Here is a 25,943-nt window from a genome sequence, read left to right as displayed (position 1 = left end):
AATAACAAGCCAAGGGTCAATATCCAGGAACAGTAATATAAGTATGAATGCACACCCATCAACCAGCCACAGCTATGCTTTCACGGGCGATGACTGAGAGCACTCACTGCGTTTAAATACAACATTCAACCAATCAGTGGCCGGCCACACTCCACACATCCAACCAAACATTAGCTAAGTGTCAGCTGTAAGAGTCAGCTGACACCGCGCTGTCAGCTGACCGAAGTCAGCTGACTACCGTTTACATTTGTGGAGAATGTACTGAGAAAGCGCTCTCCACCTATCAGGAAGTGCAGCCTGTGGTCCAGCCTGCCCGTCATCGGTGGGGAACAAGCTCAGAGAGACGGAAGTGGATGCCTCAGCCCGGCTCTCAGGGAGAATTCCATTCGACTCAGATAAGTTCCTTACAATATGTCTTTCAACATTTGGGGTATCTTACACGACCCATACAAAGTACCCTTGTTCCAATGCAAGGACCTCTTCCCTATCTTCATGTATCCCAAGAAACAGATAGGGGTATTCGTAAAGTACGGGGGGCTCATGGTAAAATACTGAAGCCCCCTTTAAGTGGAGAGGGGATCAAAATATTTGCAAATCCTAGGGGAATAGGTACCTCTTACCCATTCCCACAAATTTGTGGGAAGTGAGGAAACTCATTTTAGGTTAGATACATACCTAAGCAATGACGGGACAGACTGAGGGCCAGAAGGACTCTATGGTATCAGGGGCGTAGCAATCGCTATAGCAACCATATCATTGCTATGGGGCCTGCCCGAGCCCTACGTTACAGGGGGCCCGCAGCAGGATGCCCCGCTAGGTGCTGGAGAGGTCACAGCATGAGGGGAGAGCTTGGTGGCACGTCGGTGGGGACGGGGGATGGCCCTCCCCTCCCTCACCTCGGGCTCTCCCCTCTGCGTTCCCCATCAGCATTGAAGCTAGAGAGAGGAGCATCCGTGGAGCGCACAGAAGGTATGTATCTGCCGCTCCTCCGCCGCCTGCATACAATCTTTATTCAATGCTGGAGGGGAGCGCAGAGGGGAGTGCCACCAAGCTCTCCCCTCCACCAACGTGCCACCAAGCTCTCCCCTCATGCTGCCACCCCTCCAGCCCCCAAAAACGGCCCTGAGCGGACCCGGGGGGAGGGGGGGCCTAACTTAACCTGGGGGGTGCCGCCTGTCACTCACTACCTAACCTGGGGGTCCCTGTCACTCACTACCTAACTGGGGGTCCCTGTCACAACTTAACCTGGGGGTCCCTGTCACTCACAACCTAACCTGGATGTCCCTGTCACTCACTACCTAACTGGGGGTCCCTGTCACTCACAACCTAACCTGGGGGTCCCTGTCACTCACTACCTAACTGGGGGTCCCTGTCACTCACTACCTAACCTGAAGAGCTCCTGTCACTTCCTAACCTGGGGGGCGCCTGTCACTCACTACCTAACCTGGGTGGCGCCTGTCACTCACTACCTAACCTGGGGGTCCCTGTCACTTACTACCTAACCTGGGGGTCCCTGTCACTCACTACCTAAACTGGGGGCTCCTGCCACTACATACACTGGGGGTCCCTGTCACTACCTGAACTGGGGGTCACCTGTCACTACTTACACTGGGGGGCTCCTGTCACTGCCTGAACTGGGGGGCTCCTGTCACTACCTGAACTGGGGGGCTCCTGTCACTACCTGAACTGGGGGGCTCCTGTCACTACCTGAACTGGGGGGGCTCCTGTCACTACCTAAACCTGGGGACTTCTGGCACTACCTTAACTAGGGGACACCTGTCACTACCTAAACTATGCAGGCCAGCCAGCCCAGCATCACCACCAGCCAACCAGCCCAGAATCAATGTCAAAAAGGCCACAGCATCACCACCAGTCAGACCAGCATTTACTTCAACCAGCCAAGCACAGCCCAGCATCACCGCCAGCCAACCCAGCCACAGCATCACCACCAACCCAGCCACAGCATCGGCCACAGCATCACCGCCAGCCAACCCGGCCACAGCATCACTGCCAGGCCTTTCAGCCCACACATCATCCCCAATCCAGCCAAAAACAGTATTGCCAGGCACAGCAGCCAGTACTGGAGAATTCAGAAGCCAGGTGAGAGGTGTCTACCATATTAAGGGGGCATTCTGCCTATTTATGTGAAATGCAGTCTATTTATGTGCCTCATGACTGCTGAATTTGTCTTGTTGGGGGCCTCATGATTGCTGAATTTGTCTTGTTGGGGGCCTCATGATTGCTGAATTTGTCTTGTTGGGGGCCTCATGATTGCTGAATTTGTCTTGTTGGGGGCCTCACGATTGCTGAATTTGTCATGTTGGGGGCCTCATTTTTGCTGAATTTGTCTTGATAGGGGCCTCATGATTGCTGAATTTGTCTTGTTGGGGGTCACATGATTGCTAACTGCGAGACTATGGGAAAAGCTGAATTCTCATCATAGGAGACAATAGCATTAAACCTACTTTTTTAGCTTTTTAAAACAGAAAATAAAACTGGGAGGTTGAAAAAAATGAATTTATTTTACAGGAGTAGGATGGATGAAATTGTTTATCTTCACAGTTTATTTTTAACTTGGATTTTCCATAATGTTCATGTATGAGTTAAAACATTTGTACAGTATTTAGTTTAAATTGCTGTTGCCACAAGGGGGCCAAGTGATATCTAGTTACGCCCCTGACTACTACCTAAACTGGGGACACCTATAGACCTGGCTACTTATACTGTACTTAGAGGGGTGTGGGAATATTGGGATGGAGGGTCCTGGAGGAATGTTTGGGTGGCAGGTCCGAGGTCTGTGGGGTTGGAAGGTCGTGGGGGGGGGGGGAGGCATAAAAAATGTTTGCTATGGGGCCCAGTCATTTCTAGCTACACCCCTGTATGGTATACAGAACCTTCCCTCTATTTAGGCATATATCTAACCTGGAGTGTCTACACTTCAGGTTCACTTTAATGGAAAACAAAGGTCACAAGACTTTAAAGAAAACTTTAATAATGGTAAAAATTAATTCCATGATCTAATCCAGGCAATATAAGCCATAAAAGTTTTTTCTCAAAGACTACCTACAGCTCACTGACTGCCCAGTAGATGACAGTAATGTCTGGTACACACAATGCAATTTTTCATCATAGTGACGGGCAAATCAATTATTTCTGACAGGTCAAAACTGGTTTCCGATAGTTTATCTGATCGATTTTCCGATCACTTCTATACAAATTTAATCAGAAAAATGAATGGAAATCAGTTATGAAATAATCCATTTGATCGTCAATTTGACGGAAAATTGCATTGTGTATTTAGGCATAAGATTCAAATTTGTAATCTGCTGGCTCAGAAATTTTTCCTTAGTTTAGCAAAAATGTTTTTAATTGAAACAAACTGCAGAGAAAGAATTCAAGCAACCAGCTCATCCTGTGTGACCATGGGTTGAATAATGCTATAGCTGCAAACAGGAAAATAAAGGAAATAATGATACCCCTGTAGAGTGTGAACTAAGTAAGAAAACGTAAAAAGATTGACAGTAGGTCGAGCAAGCTGAGGGAAGTGGTTATGACAGAATTCTCACCCCCTCTCAAAGCCCTAGATTAAGGTATTTCATACCAACACATCAACCACAGGTTACATACAGTTCACATTTCTCTCTGTGTGTGCAGCATCCTTCTGTACTAACCTATCTCCCCCCTGGGGGCGTCCTGGAACATCTCTAGCCTTGCGTCTGTGCTCAGCATTCACTCCTCCCTGAAGTTGGCACTGGAAGCAAGGGAAAGACGTGCTAGGGGTTTGCAGTAGGGAAGCCCTCATGTGTATCTTCAGCAAAGCGATCAGCCACACAAGCTGAACAGTTCCATAAGCAAGGAAACAGAACTTTGCCTGCTGGTCGTGTAAAAGGATTCTATAAGGTGTGGGCTTTAGTTTAAGTAGGATAACCAAGCCAATGAGCCTATACAAAGATAGATACAAAAGAGTGCATGGATTCTACAGTATACTATTCCTGCAAATGAAAGGCTCCTTGAGAACTCTTTCACATTAGATAATGCGTGCACAAACCCAATTTCGTGCACGTCTTATGACCTACGGCGTGACGTCGGGGTTCGACGCTGATCAGTGGCGCTAGTTCTAATTCATGCGACGATTAAAGCTCCCAGATGTGTTACAACGTAACTCTATGAAATGTTTTGTCTAATGTGAAAGGCAACATGAATGTCAAATAGACTTTCATGTTACTTTGCTAACCTTATCCTAGGAGCAATCGGTCAAAATGCACGCATCAGCTCCTAGTGTGAAAGAGTCCTGATTGCACGTAAAAATCAATGTGATTGCGCAACCGTCAATGTCTACTAACCGCGATTGTGCAGCAAGCCGTCGGGAACAGAGCACGATTGCACCAAAAATTGTGTAAGCTGGCGACTGCGATTCAGGAAGGATGGTAACGTTAATGCAATCGGCAAAATGCAAGTGATCCACTTTTTTGAGCAGATCGCAGCGAATGGAAAAGACCCCTAAGCATAGATGTTTACATTCTGTAGTATTGGAGTATTGAAATAAGGGAAATATGTACATTTTAAACAGAAAAATATCTGATGCTGGCAATACATGACGAGATTTTTCAGCAGATTTACTGTCCCATCGATTTTTCCGATCAATTTTGCAATTTTCTTTAACTTCTATGAGAAATCAATTAGAAAAACGATTAAAAATAAGATTGCACAAGTCGGAAATTATCGAACCATTTTTCTGCCCAAATATCTCATGGTGTATTCCCAGCATTACATGCTATAGAATGCCAAGCATATACAGTATTGTGTACTACAATAATAGCACAACTGAACAGCCTGGTTGAGACAAATGTTTCGAGTCTGTAGTCCTGTAATATCGACATACAGAGAAATATACAGACCAATATAGATGCTATAGAATGCAAAGCATAGATTGTCTACTATTAGCTGAACAGCCTGGACGTGCTGCATGTACAGTTTCTGCACTGTTGATTGTGGACGGTATAGAATGTGCCCCCTCTCACCTGGCACAGGGCTGGGTACAAATAAGCACCTGCTCAGGCAGAAATGGGACAACAATGCGTGGCAGCTGCAGCTGTCCCTCATGTACCTATCAAAGTGCAGCCAGGCACACGGCAGCCGTCTTCCCCGGTGTGTTATCTATGTGTGTCAACCATAATCAGGGATCTTGAGACTGGGAGGTGCACAGGGCGGTGCAGTGATGGAGGTGCGATCAGCCTCACACCTCTCTCTGTCGCACACGCTGAGCCTATTATCTATGGTGACATCTACACAGCCTCCAGTCTGCTCTCCCGCAGAGCCGACTACACGCACAACCATCGCAGGGCTCAGGGAAGATCGACATCAGCCCTCCTGTTTTTTATTCTTTTCTTTGTTTTATTATTGGGTCGTTCCCCTAACCAGATCGATCTCCCCCTCCACCAACCCTAATTAAAGAGAAAGTGCAACACAGCTCCAGGGAGCATTATCTCAGAACACCCCCCCCCCCCTCCCTCCTTTTTTATCTTATTTGGGGGGTGGGAAATCTCTTGTGGATGGAGAAAGAAGCGAGAAAGTGAAGTTGAGGAGGAGGACAGTGGTGTTGCCTAAGGTACAGTAGAACGTGTGTGTGAAAAGCCAGGTGTCACAAGCAGAGGGAGCCTTCCACCAGCACACTCTCTACAATACTCGCACCGGCACAGGGGGTGGGGGGACATCGCTGGCTGGTCGCAAACTTCCCAAAGTGTTCAGAGGCTTAATCTGTGGCTAATCCCCAGCGATTGGGGATACAATTAACCTCTTCACCGCTGGGTGGGCTCATACCTACACTGGCACTGGAGTAAACACCGTGTTGTTCTATTTTGGGTGTGTGTTCTTTTGTGTGTGTTGTTTTGTGTAGCTCTTTAAGTGCTTTTGTGTCACCGATATCTCTCTAAAAACACAGGCAGCAGTGACCTGACGTGCAGTCATGGCGCCGGTCAGAGGACAGCGAAGTAGCGATCTGCAGGAACTTCTTCTGCCTCTTGTTTGTTGAGCAGCATCGTACGATGATTGATGTTACTACTATGCTGAATAGTGTGCCGTACTTTTAAGCTTGGTACACTCTTTCAAGTATGATTGACCAATCACTGACCAATTTTACCACCCGCAGGTAGTATGAGGGTTTACCTACACTATGCTTATAGTGTTCGATATCTGATGACCCTGATGCTACATGGAGGTGCTAAAATTTGATCCGTGATTGATCCATCATAATTGAAAGTATGTAGCAGGTATAACACATAGCAGATACAGGGGATTATACAGATCAGATGTATCTCATATCTGTGCCTGTTGTCTGAAGTCCTGATAGGGTACCTACAGAGAGTACACGACACTCAAAACTTTCTATTGACCTTGCCATACGTATGTAATCACTTGCACTTTATTGCTGCTATTAATAATACACGTTGCCTATATATGCTTTAAATTATATTATATTCCACGTCACACTAGACATGAGATAATGTGTGTGCGTTTATTGCTGTTCCTGTGTATCTTGATTAGAATCCATATTGTGATACCTTTAAATGTAACATGCACTTGCCTGAGCAATCAATCAGCCTATTGTAAATAAAATATAAGCAGATCAGTCACTTGAACAGAACATGAAAAAAAAGACTTCATCCATTTGAGCAGGATGCGTTTTATGGCACGATGTATCAGGAATCTGACGACGAGGTTAAATTTTAAATACAATGTGAACAATTGTATTCAATTATGAAGCTGGTCTCAGCGGGGGATCTATCAATATCTCATGATAATAGGGAGACACCACCGTCATTCCTATTACAAACGCAGATGTGTTCCTTTTCTCTATCAGTCCGATGTAACAATGTGGATTAATTACTTTGCGTTCTTCAGATCTTTGCAGATGCCTCAACTAGTTGGGCTATTTGATAACAATGCCACAGAACGCTTTGCTTGCCATAGCGATGCATCATTAAAAAGGCAAAAATGCTATTTCAATTAATAAGTAAAAAGTGACATTACTTGCAGGGAAATAAAAAAAAAAAAAAAACAAAAAACAAAGAAAAAACAAAAAACAAGCTAACCCATCGATCAGGTGGTAATAGAGATGACCTTTTCTTGGCATATACTGTAGACAGAAGAACGTTGTCTTGAATTCCTCGAAAGAAGAATACTTGCAACAAAGTAATAAACAAATATAATAATACAAGTAAACATAAAAACAAAATCAAGTCTACAGCACATAGGCTGGTGTAAGCTATAGGTATTAGCAAACTAGACGTTGCTTTGTACATGGTGGTGACTTGCTGATACTTGTAGTGCCAGTGTAGTTATATGAATTTAGTTTGCCAGTTTCAGCTTTATTTGGGCAGAGCCTGAACTGCAGTGCCCCTGCAAGGATCTACAGACCCTGAAAAAAAGCAGGACTTTGTCACAGGAAAACTGTCCTTTTTATCACAGCTGTTCCAAATCACTTACTTTATCTACTTCATTAAGCCAAATGATATTGCTAGTTCTATTCAGTTTATGGTGGCTGCCTAAAGTATGGAGGTCTATTTAAGGCTCTGTGGAAAATATTAGTGCAGCTCTGGCATATCTGACATCAAATAGTGTTGCTAATGTTCCAGTTCATTGTAAAGTTAGATGTGTTTAAGACAGCCGGGGGCTCCAGTAATTGTTCCATGTCATTTTTAAATGCCTCCATTGCACAGTCTAGTGTATACAGCACCACAGTCCTGGCTGCACATGCTTTATACAAGTTGTTACATTTTATTAAGGCTCGGAATTCCATCAGCACAGGCTACAGTCACCCTGGTTATACAAGTCATAAAATGTATCTCTGTGCTTTATATGGGGGGGGGGGGGAGCTGATGTCCTGGTGAGTAATATAGTGCCTAGACTTTCTGAAGCGTCTGTGTATTAAGCCTATTCGTAAAGCTAAGTCCACAGACTAGAGTGATAGAGCGCAAAGAAGCTGCATAAATAGTGGTAGATTTTCAGCAGAATTTACCTAAAGAGTATAAAATACATCCTAGAGAACAGAATGATAGCGTAAAACAGATCTGAAACTTTGATGGCAGCTATAGACATAAGATGGCGGTCAGATCTTTGATGAGGTCTTTGTGAAAACATAAACATACACACTCATTGCTGCCGAGCACATATTGACACACTGTGCAGCCCCCTCCTCCCCCAATTGCCAGCCTAATCCTTGTTGAATGATAGTGGCTAGAAGGTAACATTGTTCTTCCTTTGGGTCTTACCTTGTGATCATCAGATGACATAGTAGTTGATCTGCTAAAAGTTGGAGAAGCCTGGAGAACAAATCAAGGCTGTATATTTTTTTTTCTTTTTACAATTCTCTGGTTTTAGGTGGAACTAGCTTCCAACCCTCACCTGCTTCATATCATAACATCATACCATACTTGAAAGGTTGGTGCATTATAATTTTGTGGTCTTCTAGTTCAAGACACGCACCCACAGCAACCATTTATCGTTAGCAAATCTAGGACAGCTTGGACTGATTCTGAAAGAGTTCTTCTTGTGGGTTCTGCATATGACTACCACCCTGCAGCTGCTTATTTACCACTATATTCTAGCAAGCATTGCTATGCTTTGATATGACCTTGATGGGCCTGTAAGCTTTTGCCCCCAAGTCAAATAGCAGAACATTTTTTTTTAAAGAATCCAGTCCAGGTTTGCTGGATCACTTATTTTCTGAAGTGTTCTCCTTTGCTCTCACCATAGTGTCTACAGACATTTCCTTATCTGTGGATCTGTTTAACCTACCTACAGATAATGCCTGATGAATGGCGAGAGGTCCTTAGGTCTGCCAGACCTCCAGTCTCCAACCCTGTCTCTGCTTGAAGATCAAAGCAGCCAGCTGGGTACATCTTCCCAGCTGATCCCCAATGTCATCCCTTTATACAAGGCACTGCCACTTCACTAGCTCCTGTAACTCTCCCTCCTCTTTGGGGATGAACATGGCCAAACGAACATATTTGTTCATACAGTGAGTGTTCTCCTGTATGCTATGCGGTAGTCAGCTTGCTTTCTGCATGTCTAATTGCCAGTGAAGATATTTGCGTAGTTTTATGCCTCAGATGAGCATTATTTTTCTTACACGATAAGGCCAACTCTATGATTATTTGCTCAGCCAAAGCCAAAAGAAGGTGTACATGACTATGCTGTGATTGTTTTGTAGAATGCCCATGAGCAGCTATAAATGTTTTCATCAGTGTTTCACAGTGCAAGTTATGTGATCATGCCACATAACAATCCTGCCCATGGGACTGGACCACCTGAGCCCAAGAGCCTGAGCAGCAGGAATACTTCTCTACGACGCCTTCTGCTATATATACTTTCTCCTCCTGTACGTTGTCTTCTAGAAAATTGCAGCATACTTTGAGTTAGAGCTTCACCTTGGAGAGGAACACAGTTATAAAATAGCTTGGATGGAAAGCTTCTGTTTGACTCATAACCTAAAGCTTATTTTATGCTGAAGGATTTTTAAAAGTTCATCATCCTTCAACCTTGGTCACATCATGGAGAGAGAAATTCAATTCCTATTATCTGTATTGAGCTGCTACTGTATGGTGGTGGGGACTATGCAGGTTGTAGTATGAAGACCCATACAGACATCAGACTGCTAAGAGCAGAGACAGTTGTACATGATTTGTTTGCCTGACAGTCTACACAGGCATCCTATGTCTTCTATATACAACATATAATGTGGGTAAGCAGCAGTCAGCTGTTGCAGAGTTTTTTGGGCAATTGATTTGTACTTGAGTGCTGTGGGAGGTACCTACTTCTCCCTCCCATTCATTCTCCATGCTCGTCCCCACTGTCCCCCTTCCCCCCCCACATAGCAACACAGCACATCATCAGCTATACAGCTGTTACGCGTATGTGTAACCTACCTGGCCCAGAGATGTCACCCAAGGGGATCAGGTTTTGATACCCGATGGGTGACATCTGTCAAAGGTGTGTACACAGCTTTAGGCTATGTTCACAGTGGAAGTTACGTTGGGTTCCCTAAAGACAGGAACGCAACAGAAAGTAAAAGTCGCACCGCACGTTATACAACCATTGTGTCGTAAATAATGAAGCATATAATCAATGGAAAGTATGCATCACTGTTACTGCACACATTGGGCTTGGTTCACTAAGACAAATAGCATGCTTTATCAGAGATAACACGCCTTATCAAAGTTACCATGCTTTATCAGAGTAGCATAGCGAACTTATTCCTGCTAATTGGCAATGAGGAGAGCTCCACTAGTCCTGCCCTGAGCCCCTGCGGGTTTGTAGCGCTCGCTATGCTACTCTGATAAGGTGTGTTCACTTTGATAAGGCATGCTATTTGTCTTATTAATTCAAACCCAATTATGTGGTAACCGACTGCATGCAGTGCTTTGGGATGCCGCACATCGTTAGATTGCACTGCACCGGACACACTGTGAGCGTTGCATAGGTTTTACATTGTAGTGCAACATTCCCTGTGACTATACGTCCATTATATCGCTAAGCACCACGGTGTACATAGCCTCTGAGGCTCTAACAAATGATTATTATGAAAAAGGGGCCCTAGGCAAGATAGCTGTTTTTGCCCACCGCTGATGGCCACCTGGCTTTTTTAGTAAGATTTGGTGGGGGCTAAAATCCACCAGGCCCCTAGACTCTCTGCCTACGTTTGCCTCATGGATAATCCAGCTCTGGTCTCTAAAGGTGCCCACTAACAATACAATCTTGATTGTACACTCTTACCACTTCTATGTAATATGAGGAACTACCTTAAAGGACCTCTGTCGCGAAAATCTTAAAATATAAAAACGTAAACATATACAATTAAGAAGTATGTTTCCTCCAGAGTAAAATGAGCCATAAATTACTTTTCTGTTGCTGTCACTTACAGTAAGTAGTAGAAATCTGCATTACCGACAGAGTTTGGACTAGCCCATCTTCTCCTCAGGGGGTTCTCAGGGTTTTCTTTATTTTTAAAAGTGCTTAGTGAATGGCAGTTGCTCCGTCCAACTGCCAAAAAAGTGTGCAGTGAGCAGGGAGGCTGGCCATCTTTGTATAAATCTTTTTCAGGGAATGTCTTTATAAAGAATAAAGGCCATGCTGAGAATCCCCTATGAAGAGATGGACTAACCCAAAACCTGTCGGTAATGTCAGAATTCTACTACTTACTGTAAGTGACAGCAACATAGGAGGAAAGTAATGTATGGCTCATTTTACTCTGGAAGAAATGTACTTCCTATTTGTATGTGTTTTCAATTTTAAGTTTTTCGAGACAGTTCCTCTTTAAGTATCCATGTAAAGTACATTCACTTAGTTTACATAGATTTGGTAAGATTGCACAATCAAGATTGTACCATTAGTGTGCATTTTAAGAGAGACAATGCCATTTTTTTAATTTTGGAAACAAGTGTACTTACCAACAGGATTTTGGGATGTGGGAAGAAACTGGAGCACACAGAGAATACATACGTGAACACAGGGAGGACATACATGCAAAAATTGCTTTGCATAAGGGCCCTTTTATGCGTTGGCATGTGTTAGTGTGCGTTACTATGGGTTAGAAAACGTTGGTATGCATTTTTTCCATAACAGTACATTGTGAAAAAGATTTCAGTTAAAACGCGCATAGTGGGAACTGAGCCATAGGAAAACATGGGCATTACTTTGAAAAAAAGTTTTCTTTCAGTTTTACCTGAGAGCAACTAATTGAGGGCCTGAGCCCACTGTTGCCGTTTTGTCCGCTTTTCAGTTTACACAACAATGTTACAGATGCTGAAAAGTGGACAGAAGCGGATACAACTGCGCTAGTGGGCTCAGGCCCTTCATGTTAAGGTGGCCACACATCATACAATGAAAAGATCCAATTTTTCACCAATTCAATATTTTCTGATTTTTGGAGATTGGACATGTTGGAAATTTCAGACCAACTTTACCAAGAATTGTATGGTCTGTGATGGATTGTCAATGTGTGTGATGGACAGCTCCAATCATTTTTTTCTGAGCTTTCAATTATTTTATTCATGATTGGGGACAAATTGAACATAGGTGTGTGGTACATTGGTAAGATTTTTGAATTGTTACAATCAGTCAGAAAAATTCATTGCTATTCTTGAATTGAACAGATATTTAAATAATTGTATGGTGTGTGGCCACCAAGGGTAGGAACACAATAGGCAGAATCGCATATGCGTTTTCCACTATGTGCTATGGAAAACGCATATGCGGAGGTAACAAACAGCAACACATCATCTGCCTATAGGGATATCTTGTAGTGTCCAGGCCGGATCCTAAGCCCGGAGATCGACGGATTCTGCATAATCGCAATTGCAAAATGCTCCATAGTTAAGATATAAAGTATAGGGGACAGAGGGCATCCCTGCCTTGTGCCATTGTGGACCTCAAAGGCGTCCGACAGGAGACCATTCACCCTCACTCTACCTGTAGGGGAAGAGTACAGGGACATTATTCTCTGTATCATACCTGGGCCCACCCCCAAATGTAGGCGGGTGAGTTCCAGGAAAGTCCAATGTACCCTGTTGAACGCCTTCTCCGCGTCCACAGACACCAGGCAACTAGGGATACCCTTCCGTTGTGCATACTCAATCAGCGTGGTAACCTTAAGTACATTATCCCTCAACTCCCTCTGACTCACAAACCCGGTCTGGTCACTATGTACCACTTCAGGGATTAATGGTTGTAACCTATTTGCAATCAGTTTAGCAAAAATTTTTATATCCAGCTTGATTAATGATACTGGTCTGTACCCAGAGCACTCCATAGGATCTTTACAAGGTTTGGGTAACACAGATTTATGGGCCTGCAGGGCCTGTGAGGGAAACTTTTCTGTGGGTGAGATTGCATTGAATGCCTCCAAAAACAAGGGGGCCAATTCTCCTTTAAAGGTCTTGTAAAATGGGGCCGTATAACCATCTGGTCCTGGGCTCTTGCCATTCTCAGAGGTACAAATAACCATGGTCAATTCCTCTTCCAATGCATCTAACATCTCTGAGGGAGCTTCCGGCCGCTAGTAGAATCTTGCTAAAATTAGCGATATTCTACTGTTGAATTCTGATAGTAAAACATCGGTAATATTTATCAATATTTTACTATGGTTAAACCTAAACCTACTCTCACACAGAACCGTCCCTCCCCTGATGCCTAACACTAAGCCCCCCCCCACCCATGTGGTGCCTAACCCTAAGAACCCCCGTGTGCTGCCTAACCTTAAGACCCCCCAGTGATGCCTAACCCTAAGACCCCCCCCCCCCAAGTGGTGCCTAACTCTAAGACCCCACCTGGTGGTGCCTAAACATCATGGCCATTGTAAAAGCTGTGATTTGTGGCAAAGAAGGTACATTTTAGAGCCCAGGGGTGCCCAATAGCGGCAACTGCCATGCGCTCAAATTTCCTATGTTTGCTGCTAATCACTGCTTTTATCATAGGCGCCTATGGTGGCACCGTTTTTTCGGAAAGGGCTCCTGCGGCATTTTTTCCTGCTTCCGGAAAAAGGGCCCAAAATGGCTACTCACCTTAATAAAGGGAAGCAGCTAGAAAATCCAGAGGATTCCCCATCCTCCTCAACTGATCTGTGTCCTCCAGGAAACTGTTGACAAACCCTTGACGATGGCTCGTGCATGTGCAGTAGCACATACCCAATTGGGCTTGGCTTTTTCCGAGCTGGCCAATGCCACTGCGCAATCACAGTGTAGCCATGCTTGTTCTCATACGGGAGCATGCCTGCAACTTCCGGAGGACACATCGCTGAATCGGTGAGGTGGAGGGAGACAGGGAAGCTTCTGAAAGTATCACGTTCTTGAGGTAAGTGTCTTTTACCTTTGTAAAAATTACAGGTTTGCTTTAAAGAGACTCTGAAGCCTCTTAAAAATCCTTTTTTTATTACACAATCCTGTTTAACACATTAGCCCTACCTAAACCGCCGCATCCCCGCCGCTATAATCTATCTAAATCCCCCCTAACTCCTTGGGGGGCAATCTGGGCAGCGCTTCCGTGAGAGGCAGAGCTATGAGCTGCAGCTCTGCCTCTCAGTGCGTCTGTCAGCTCAGATCGCCGCCTCTCCCCCGCCCCTCTCAGTCTTCCTTCGCTGGGAGGGGCGGGGGAGAGGCGGAGATAGACGGTGCATGGAGGCAGAGCTGCGGCTCATAGCTCTGCCTCCAACAGCAGCAATATCCACGACCAAGAAAGTCGTGGATTTTGCGGGGGAGAGGGAGGGGGGAGTGAGGCGGGATTTAGATAGATTACAGCAGCAGGGATGCGTCGGTTTAGGAAGGGCTAATGTGTTAAACAGGATTGTGTAATAAAAAAAGGATTTTTAAAGGGAAGGTCCAAGCAAAATAAAAAAATGAGTTTCACTTACCTGTGGCTTCTACCAGCCCCATGCAGCCATCCTGTGCCCTCGTAGTCACTCACTGCTGCTCCAGTCCCCCTCTGGCAGCTTGCCGACCTCGGAGGTCGACGGGTCGCATTGCGTACATTTTTACGCATTCCCGCTAGTGCAGGAACATTAACACATACATTTGTACGCGTTAGTGGTTCAATGCGTACACTTTTACGCATTGAACCAGTAATGCGTAAAAATGTATGTGTTAATGTTCCTGCACTAGCGGGAATGCGTAAAAATGTATGCAATGCGACCTGCCGACCTCCGACTTCGGCATGCTGCCAGCGGGGGACTGGAGCAGCAGTGAGTGACTACAAGGGCACAGGATGGCTGCATGGGGCTGGTAGAAGCCCCAGGTAAGTGAAACTCATTTTTTTATTTTTCTTGGACCTTCCCTTTAAGAGGCTTCAGAGTCTCTTTTAAGGATGTATTTTTCTAGCTGATCACAAATGTTCCTTGAAAGAACGATCAGGATGTACATAAACATGTTCACAAACATGTAGTCAGCCAATAGAAATGTGCATGCACATGCCATGGCTGTATTGAACAATGTCTATGAGCAGCTTTAGATAGATATATGTTTTATTCATTGCTATTTGTTTAAATGAAAGCCTTGTAAGAGGTCCATTGTTCTAGCTGTTGAAAAAAGAAAAACTTGGGTGTGAAAAGTCTGTTCTTCCTTGCAGAAATACATTCCTCCATAGTCCCACATCTTGAAATATGTATTTCACAGTATTTCTTTGTATGAAAAGCTGCATTATTGCGAGTGCATGGGCAGTCAGATGGAATGTCGTTATTCGTGTGCTTTATCATAACATTTTTTTTTATTTTGTCTGGTCTCCGTTCTGTTTTGTCACAGTTTGTTCGTGTTGATAAAAACTCAGTCTAGGCCGATAATTTCGAATGTTAATACTTTTAAAAATATTTTTTAAGAATCTGTCACATTTTAGGGGAGATCACAGCGCTATATAGGAAAGTTACTAAAGAAATTTCTATTATATTTTTAAATTCTTGGTAGCATTGGCAAGTAATAAGCACTGTTCTCTTCTGTAGACTGGAAGACTGTCAGCTGCACAGAATTTGCACGGTTCGTTTTTAGGTGATTAGATGGTTCGATAATTTACAACATGTCCGATCTCCCTTTCGACTCTTTTGTCACTCCGATTTCTGATAGAAGTGAATGGAAAAAGATAAGAGAATTGACTGCAGAATCGAGCGGAAAAAACGATCGAGAGGAGAATCGAGCTCCAGAAATGAACCGTGTATTCCCAGCATTACGTTTTACTGTGGGACTTTTTTAACCCAATGGCAGCTTTGAATGAAATGTTTTGTTTGAAGCTGCTGGTGCATTGTTAGCTTCTGTAGGCATATCTCGTTTGGCTGCCTAGTGCAGCCAAATGAGTGTGTGACAGTAAAAAGTTATATTTACCTGCTCCGGACAGTTTCTTCTCTTCCTCCACTGGCAGCTCTGAACTTTCAGCAGGTCTTATGGCTCTTGATCACATGATATGACTTGTGATCAGGATCCAGGAGACCATGTCAGCGTTACAGCGCCACACGGTGGTGAAAGAGGGGAGAGACTCCTCCATCACCCTTCTTACACCACCAGGTGGCACTGTAACGCTGACACAGTCTCCTGGATCCTGATCACGTTATATCATATGGTCGGAACCGAGAAGACCTGCCGGGAGTATGTCACCGCTGAGGTGGAGGAAGAAGAAGTCAATCCAGCCATCCGGATGGGTATGTATGAGAGCTCCCTGTCGCCACCCTTACCCTGCGACCATATACCCTGCCGAGCCTGGGGAAGACACACTTCCCCAGCGGCAGGAAAAATTTGACCCTGCAACCAAATAAAGTTTTACTTTACTCACAATCAAGAGAATGTGTGCATCACCAAGTGGAACCTGATATACCTGGCTGCAAATTTAGCCTAATCGGCTCAATTAAGAGGCACAACTCATGCAAATTTGAATTTGCTCTTGCATGGCAGAAAATGCAGGGTCTTGCAACTAACTACACCTCAAAATTTTGACCTGCGGGAATTATTCCACACTACATTTAGCACTTTAATAGGGGTGCCACGGGTAGGCCCCCCATGCCCCCATGAAACGGGGAGTGGCATGATAGCCCCAAGCACTCTCAATGCTCAGAGGCACTGCAGCTGCACCCAGGGCCGGCCCGCTCATGAGGCGGGGTGAAACATTTGCCTCAGGCGGCAGATCTGGGGGGCGGCACCCGCCCGTCCATGGACGCTGGGGCCGCCCGCCGAGCTGGAGGGGTAGCGGGCAGAAAGGGGGTATTGGGCCTAGCGGCGGGGAGGGGGGTCGGACCCCCCCCTCCCTCGCCTGGGTCCCCCGATCTGCGCTCCTCCTCCAGCGTAAAGTACCAGCCAGCGTGCATATGAGAAGAGGCAACGGGCGGGGGAATCACTCACCTTCCGCGTTCCATCGCGTGCTCCACTGACGTCACTTCCGGCAACGCCGCCCACTGTATTGTAAGTGGACGGCCTTGCAGGAAGTGACGTCGGTGGAGCGCACGATGGAACGCGGAAGGTGAGTGATTCCCCCGCCCGTTGCCTCTTCTCATATGCAGGTTGGCTGGTACTTTACGCTGGAGAAGGAGCGCAGATCGGGGGACCCAGGCGAGGGAGGGGGGGGTCCGACCCCCCTCCCCGCCGCTAGGCCCAATACCCCCTTTCTGCTAGCTACCCCTCCAGCTCGGCGGCACCACCCCCCCCCCCCACCCACGGGGGGGGGGAGCGATTTTTTTTCTAATTTTGCCTCAGGCGGCAAAAAGTCTAGGGCCGGCCCTGGCTGCACCCAGGAAGGGGGGGGGGGAGCCTGAGAAATGCCGATAACCCCCGCCAAGCATGGGAGAGCCATACCTACCTTGTAGCGCATTGCGTCCATCTGTATCGGTACAAATCTGTACAATAAGCACGACTCGGGAGAACCGCTGAGAAAGGGGAGACTACCCCCAGCCTGTTAAAGCTCAGGGGTGGCTCTCACGCATCACACCCGGGGGAATGACAGGCGCAGACGGCTCACCCCAAGGCTGCCTGCCACTACTCGGGAGATTCATCCACCACCAACCTCCAAAGGAAAGAATGCAACAATGCTTACAAACAAGAGATGTATGCATCAATAAGTGGAACCTGATATACCTGGCTACAAATTTAGCCTAATCGGCTCAAATAAGAGGCACAACTCATGCCTCATCCCCCACAGGGCAAAATGTTGCAGTGTAGTTAGTTGCAAGACTGTGCATTTTCGGGCATGTGAGAGCAAATGCAAATTTGCATGAGCTGTGCCTCTTAATTGAGCCTATTAGGCTAAATTTGCAGCCAGGTATATCAGGTTCCACTAATGCTTATATCTTCTGCAGCACTTCACAGAGTACATAGTCACATGAGTAATAGTGTATACACACCACAAATACTTGCTCCTAGCTGAAATCAGGACTTGACCTCTCAGGGTTAAGTGCTGTACAGACCAATTGCTACCCTATAAGCTAGCCATAACCACCTGTTGAACATTGTATAGACAGGGTCGGAGCTTCCATAGAGGCAAAGGGGGCAATTGCCCTTGGGCCCCAGAGCCTGTAGGGGCCCCCCAATGTGTCCCCCCCAACTTACCTGTACTTGCCGCCAGGGACCCTGCAATGGGGCAATGAAAGACTGACAGAGGAGCGCACTTGCTGGAAAAGGCAAGACGCTACTCTGCCAAGGACACTGCAAGGGCCCTCGAGAGCACAGTTAAGTTAGGGTGTGATCTGGGGGAGCAGGGTAGCTTGCTCAGGTGCCCTGGGGGGAAATTTAGCTGCAACAAAGGGCCTTTTACAGGGTGGAATTTACCCCACGAGGCACTGAAGGCTCGTGACTACAGGCATCTTATGTAGGAGAGGCGGCTCCCTTACTTTAAATTTCTCGCTACTTATTGGGGGGTTACTTAATACTGAGGTGGGGGCACATCTGGCTGCCTATACTTGTGTGTGTGGAGGGGGGGGGGCACATTTACTACCTAGATTAATGGGGCTACCAAATATTGGGGAAAATCTGGCTATCTAGTCAGGGGAGGAGGAATGTCTGCATAATATGGGAGTGTGGCTTGAGTTGAGGGGTGGAGTTTAGGGTGCCAGAACGCCTGTGCCTACATGTTTCTGAGCTGTGATTCTGGCTCTGGCCCCTAATGCCGCTTTTTCAGTCAAGGGGGAGGGTCTTTTGGGGGGTCCCCAGGTTAATCTTGCCCGGGGGCCCCATTGTTACTAGAACCGGCCCAGTGTATAGATCAGAAACATTGCTAGAGTCTTAAAAGATCCATGGCACCTCCAGTCACCAATGTAGGGGTAATTGTCCCACCCTATACTAAATGGCAAATGATCTAGTGACTAGCTTCTGAAAGAATATTCTGGGCCCTTGTCATTCCAGAGGTTAGGTATTCCTTGAAACAGTTAAAAATGAAGGAAGGGGGTGGAAGATACAGGCATGAGAGCTTGCCATACAGACTTGAGGTCACACAGCTAGGCAACATTTACTGCAGACATCAGATCAGATGGTTGCATTCTTTTCAGTGTCCTGCCTGTGCGCTCTGTTCCTCCGAGTCACATCTCCGGGCAGTCAGGATTTCCACACGTTCTGCAGCTAATAAAGAGAAGATGCAGCCTGCGTCTTTCTAATGAGACACACTGATAGTTGGACGGACCTGAAGTCTGATCACTGCCCACTTCTCTCTCATCTGTAGCTCTGCAGCTTGCAGTATGAACAGCACTTCACAGAGACACAGGCACTTTGCCGGACATGTCACGTGAGGAGAGAAAGAATTTCTCAAGCTTTGGTTTGGGTCACATGTCCAAAATCAATTGACCTAGTGACGCCAATGGTGTAGATCCCTTTTATGCCACCAAAATGACTTGTTAAGCCATGTACTTCACATGAACTCTTAAAGTGTCCTATAATATCTGGGTGAAAATACAATAGCAGCAGATCCTTTAAAGCAAACTTGAAGCGGCAGAAAAAAAAAAGTTAGAATCTCAGTTAAGAGGACTTCCTGTGTCCTTCTTGACCATCATTGCCACTGGCCGAGACCCTCTTTTAGTTTGCAGCCACGCTTGTCTTCATACACGAGCATAACCATACTGCACCCATGCCTTAGCATGGATCCACTTGTGGATGAGTGGCTTGGACTTGCTGCACAGGTGCGGCTGTACTCACAGACACCAACTAGAGACAAGAGATAGTGAGGAGTGCTTGGCGTGGAGAGAAGACACGTGTCAGCAGATGAATGAGTGTAAGCTCTGCTACCAACACTGCCCATCAGTCATCCCATAATCGAATGCCGCTACTAAAGTCCTTCCGATCCACTGCTGATCGAGTGATATCTTCCATCCATCACAATCGACCGATTTTGGCAAGAAACCAATTGAATGGACATCGCCTGCATCATCGATTTCTAGTAGATTTGGTCAGAGCGATTGAATCTGCCATATATTGACAGGAAACATCGATAAGTGTACGGCCACCTTAATAAATAGCCCATCTTTAGAATGAGGTAGATCAGCTGTGACCTGACTTCACTGGAAACATGCCTGTAATAGACATTTAAAGAGACATTGATGCTAAAAAAAAATATGATATAATGAATTGGTTGTGTAGTACAGCTAAGCAATAAAGCATTAGGAGCAGAGACATAAGTCTAATATTTGTTTCCAGTACAGGAAGAGTTAAGAAACTCCAGTTGTTATCTATGCAAATTGCCATTGAGCTCCACGAGTTTGAAAGTCGCAGAGAGCTCTGACTTCTGATTAAGTTATCTCAACTGCATTCTGTTTTTCTTTTGCAGAGAACAGTTCAGGACAGTTCAAAAGTTCACTACCTGTTCTATAAAAACATTTAGAATGCTGAATAATGTCTAAACTGCAAATATTAGAGAATGATGCAAAGTTATAAAAAAAAAGCTGTATAACTGAAAATAAAAATATGAGAATATTTTTTTTGCTACCAATGTTCTAGTAATTACCCCTTCTACACAACCAATTTATAATATCATAATTTTTGTTTTCGCTTCAGTGTCTCTTCAAGGAAATACAGAAAATCTCCAGATACTCATTGATCAGGGAATTGGGTTAGAACATGGTACCTGGTTGGTTCATTTCCTCGTGTTTGGTGAAGATGTGACCCAGTAAGCAAATTATGTAAATGTATTTAAATCTGGCCTTCTATTCTCATCAGATTCTTTATCAATAGAATGAACATCTTAATGGTAAATGAAAGAATAATCTCACAAAGGGTGATATCAAGTAATTCTTGTCAAAGTGGAACCCCTGGATTAAAGGAAACATGTCTTTGCCTTTAAAGCATATGTATTTAATTTGTTTTATGCTGTATATTTACAGTATATATGATTACTATTAAGACTGTGTAACTCTCAAACGTTATATTGTCTTGATATCTGTATCTTCCGTTATGCTGTCCTGCTATACTGACGTTAGGGTGCAGGCTACCAGTTGACACTATCACTGGTAAGAGTAGTTTCTCCTGGCAGTGGAGTCTGAGTAACCTGCAAGGATTGATGGACTTTGCATATTCCCCAGGTCATCACTAGGGGCCACTAACCAGTGACAATGAGAACAGGAGACAACATCATGTGTAAGTCTGACCTAGCCTGGGAGATAGCTTTAGTCATAGTCCAGACAGGCCAAGGTCAGGGGTAGGCAGGGTACTTTAAGAAGCGAGATAACAAGCCAAAGGTCAGGGTAGGCACAAAAGGTTCAGGAGCAACAAACAGGCCAGAGTCAGGGCAGGCAGCACAAAGTCCGGATAAAAACCCAAGGTCAATGGGGTAGAGCAGATTAGGGATAAACAGGCCAGCCGGGTTGGTAGTGGACAGTGCTGCTCGGATACCACTTTTCACTATCTGGATCTAATTTGCATCCGGATACCCAGATATCTGTTCCGGGTCAGATTTCCGAGTTCAACATTTTCAAACCCGGATCTGAATCGGATATCCGACCTCAGTATCCGGGGTATCCGTCCGGATTCGGATATCTGGATAGAAAAAACGGAAGTGACCTTTAAATTGCTTTAAAAAGGGTTTTTAGGGTAAATGAGGCATGTATCATCATTATTTTGCAAAGGGGAACACTAATTGATGATGTGGGGACTTCAAATCCCCCCCCCCCCCCAAAAAAAAAATGTCTGTCAATTAACATTAAGCCTAGGTTCTAGACAGCGGTCGTGCACCCCACATTGTGTCCAAAGTCCAACCGCACGACTGGGACATGACAGTTTTCAGCCAAGACACCTCCAAAAAATTACGCAGTAATTGTGTTTGGGTTAAATATAGGTGGTATCAGTGGCCTGTGGCACCTTGGCCTGGCAGTGGGAGCTGCACAGGCAGCAGGAGCGGGGCAATGTAGCAGCAGCAGGTGTAACGTGTGCCAGGAGCATGGCACTTGCCACATGTCATGTGGAACTTGGCATGTGTCACTTGCCAAGTGGCACTTGCCACGTGTCACGTGGCACTTGCCAAGTGTCATGTGGCACTTGGAACATGTCACGTGGCACTTGCCACGTGTCACTTGCCGAGTGCCACGTGACACTTGGCAAGTGCCAAGAGCTAAAAAAAAACATACAAACAATATTCTTATGTAACTTTACACATTACTGCGTACAGCATCTTTTTTCAGTTTTGCCTGGAGTTATTCTTGAACCTCATTGGCCATTTGAAACTAACGCTGATCTGCTGACTTCTACAGCATTCAGTTTTGAAGGCTTGTATTTGCTTTTCTCACCTATGGGTTATTATGAGAACAGGAATCTGACTTATGGGTTATTATGAGAACAGGATATAATACAAATAATTATATATACAGTATGGGGATGACTGACAATTCCAAACAGTTCACATTGGAACTGTTCCAAATGCTCCAGGAAAACAAGAAGCATAATAAAAATGTAGACTTATTCTATACATTGTAGGACATACAGTCACCATTCTGTCTTATTTACAATTTGTAGTCGCTTGTAGAGCATGGAACGAGATGGAACAATATTATACACAAATAGTACAGCTGAAACAACGGCATTTTAACCAAGATTTTTCATTCTGCTTGTTTTCTCTACCAAGATTTAAATCTTTGGAACACTGAGATGCCAGTTGTTATAAATAATGCACAAAGGCTCGTTTTCAAGTCAGTGCACCAGCAAAGATAGCTCTTTTAAAGGGGATCTACATTCACATTAAAAGAAAAAAAAATCTGAGGTCCTATTTTGATTGCCAAGTAGTTGTTCAGCCAATTAAAGGGCAACTACTGTAAACTGTAATGTTTAAAGCACATGCATATAAATGTACATTTCTCCCAGCGTAAAATGCACTATAAATTATTTTTTTCCTGTGTTGCTGTCACTTACAGTAGGCAGTGAAAATCTGACAGATCTGACAGGCTTTGGACTAATCCACCGCCACATGGGGTTTTGTTGTTTATTTCTTTATTTATAAAAGCCGAACTGAATAGCAGTTGCCCAAAAGTGCCAAAAATGCCAAAAAAGCAAGCCTATTAGTAGGGAAGCTGGCTGACATCTTTCTATAGATCCTTCCCAGGCTTTTGTAAAGAACAAAATAAATACTGAGAATCCCCCATAAGAAAATGGGCTAGTCCAGAATCCATCATATCTGTCAGCTTTTTAATACCTACTGTAAGTGACAGCAACATAGGAAAAATATATTTATAGTGCATTTTATTTCAGGAAAAATGTGTAGTTTTTTTGTATGTAATTTAAATTTAATGTATTTATTTTTATTTTTTTCGCGATTTTGGTCCTTTAACTAATCAGTTTGCCCCCTTCTAATCAAATAATTTAAGTCTTGAATCAAAAGTGCCTTGTTAAAGTTAAATTACACTTTTGCGGAGAAGCAAGAAATCTTTTTAGATCTACAACTGTTTTTGGATTGTGGAACGAATGACCTGCGTTTCCATTAAAGGGATTCTGTAACAAAAAAAAGTTCCCCTGGGGGGTATATACCTCAGTAGGGGGAAGTCTCTGGACGCTGTCGAGTCTTCCCCCATCCTCCTGTGTCCCACGGCGGTCTCACTGCAGCCCACGGAACGCACAGCCAACAATTTGTCCGGCTGTGCAATATTTACCTTTTCTGGCTACAGCGGGGGCGCTGTTGCGGCTCTTCCCACGGAGATAGGTGAAAATAGTCGATATCCGTCGGGTCCGCTCTACTGCGCAGGCGCAGGAGACTTGCGCCTGTGCAGTAGAGCGGCCCGACAGCTATCAGCTGTTTCCGCCTATCTCCGAGCGGAGAGCCGATACTGCGCCTGCGTTGGGGCCGGGAAGGTAAATATTTACATCCCGCTGTTCGGGGAGCTTTATCGCCGCCACCGTGGGACACAGGAGGATGGGGGAAGCCTCAATAGGATCCAGCTGCTTCCCCCACCCGAGGTGAGTACTCCCCAGGGGAACTTTTTTTGTTACAGATTTTCTTTAATTCTTATGGCTAAGTTCGCTTTGATACCCATATGGGTGTGTCATAGTGTGCTGCTAATAACTGGATTGGTGCAGGTGCAAGAACATGAGTACCTACACTGAGCAATTGATTACTAGGGAGTCTATACTACAAAGAGAGTACATATGCCATGCTTACAAAGTGGAGCAATCTGAGGTTACAGTTAGTTTATGGAAATTCACAACTGGCTGCACACTGAAATGTAAAAGTAGTTTTTATTAAAAATAAATTGCAAAAAGACTTGTGAATGTCTGAAAAATGTTTAGAGCAATGTTTAAATAAAAGTAGATCTTCCCTCACATGCTGGTGATGATACAAGTCATATGAATGACCAAACATAGTCATTACATGGACACAAGCAGACACAAGCATTCGTGTGTTCAGGCCCCTATGGAAAACTTTAGATGAGTGCATCACAGCCCATTGCAGTCACTCAATTAGTCCAGTTCTGGTAGAAGACCAAAAAGTTCTACTGCTTTGTGCAGATAAGTACTTATACAGAAAACTGGCATTTTTGAGCAGTCTGTATTTCAAAAGGGTCCTTTATCATGGATGCAAAGAACAGCAGTTTACTGTAAGTGTTAAAAATTCATAGCTAGCTACTAACTGAAATGGAAGAGTGATGTTTAATAGCAAAACTTGTATAGCAAAATTCAAAGACTTACATAACAGTAGTGTTGGGCGAACAGTGTTCGCCACTGTTCGGGTTCTGCAGAACATCACCCTGTTCGGGTGATGTTCGAGTTCGGCCGAACACCTGACGGTGCTCGGCCAAACCGTTCGGCCACATGGCCGAACTAAGAGCGCATGACCGAACGTTCCCCGAACGTTCGGCTAGCGCTGTGATTGGCCGAACGGGTCACGTGGTTCGGACCCGAACGCGCTCTGATTGGCCGAACGGTCACGTGGTTCGGGTAAATAAATACCCGAACCACGTCATATCTCCGCCATTTGTCTGTGGGTTTAGCTTTGGGTAGGCAGGCAGGGTAGTTCGCGCTCCAGCCACGCTAGCCAGGGTCCCCCCTGTCATTGTGTCACTGCTGGGAACAGTAGTACACCGCTTGCTCAGCCACACTATATAGCATTCTGTTTACTGCCACTCTGTGTACCTCGCTCAGCCACACTATATAGCATTCTGTTTACTGCCACTCTGTGTCTGCTGGGAATAGTAGTACACCGCTTGCTCAGCCACACTATATAGCATTCTGTTTACTGCCACTCTGTGTACCTCGCTCAGCCACACTATATAGCATTCTGTTTACTGCCACTCTGTGTCTGCTGGGAATAGTGGTACACCGCTCGCTCAGCCACACTATATAGCATTCTGTTCACTGTTCTGTGTCTGTTTGGAATAGTGGTACACCGCTCGCTCAGCCACACTATATAGCATTCTGTTTACTGTTCTGTGTCTGCTGGGAATAGTGGTACACCGCTCGCTCAGCCACACTATATAGCATTCTGTTTACTGTTCTGTGTCTGCTGGGAATAGTGGTACACCGCTCGCTCAGCCACACTATATAGCATTCTGTTTACTGTTCTGTGTCTGCTGGGAACAGTAGTACACCGCTCGCTCAGCCAGAGTATATAGCATTGTGTTTACTGCCACTCTGTGTACACCGCTCAGCCAGACTATATACCATTGTTTACTGACACTCTGTGTACACCGCTCAGCCAGACTATATACCATTGTTTACTGACACTCTGTGTACACCGCTCAGCCAGACTATATACCATTGTTTACTGCCACTCTGATTCTGCTGGGAACAGTAGTACACCGCTCGCTCAGCCAGACTATATAGCATTGTGTTTACTGCCACTCTGTGTACACCGCTCAGCCAGACTATATACCATTGTTTACTGACACTCTGTGTACACCGCTCAGCCAGACTATATACCATTGTTTACTGAAACTCTGTGTACACCGCTCAGCCAGACTATATACCATTGTTTACTGCCACTCTGATTCTGCTGGGAACAGTAGTACACCGCTCGCTCAGCCAGAC

General features: G+C 45.2%; 1 protein-coding gene across 2 annotated transcripts in view; it reads left to right on the top strand.

Moving 5' to 3' along the window:
• Positions 1-5,304: 5,304 nt before the first annotated feature.
• The window catches only part of SATB1 (SATB homeobox 1), a 248,252-nt gene continuing 227,613 nt past the window's right edge, over positions 5,305-25,943 (top strand). For both annotated transcript variants that reach the window (XM_068236105.1, XM_068236106.1), the window contains exon 1: positions 5,305-5,608. The gene's annotated coding sequence lies outside the window, so the exon portion shown is untranslated. The remainder of the gene's footprint in view (positions 5,609-25,943) is intronic.

The sequence above is a fragment of the Hyperolius riggenbachi genome, chromosome 5, assembly GCF_040937935.1.
Source record: "Hyperolius riggenbachi isolate aHypRig1 chromosome 5, aHypRig1.pri, whole genome shotgun sequence".
In the NCBI taxonomy this organism is placed as follows: Eukaryota; Metazoa; Chordata; class Amphibia; order Anura; family Hyperoliidae; genus Hyperolius; species Hyperolius riggenbachi.
Note: the sequence above shows the minus strand (reverse complement) of the source record. Positions and strands in the feature narration are given on the sequence as shown.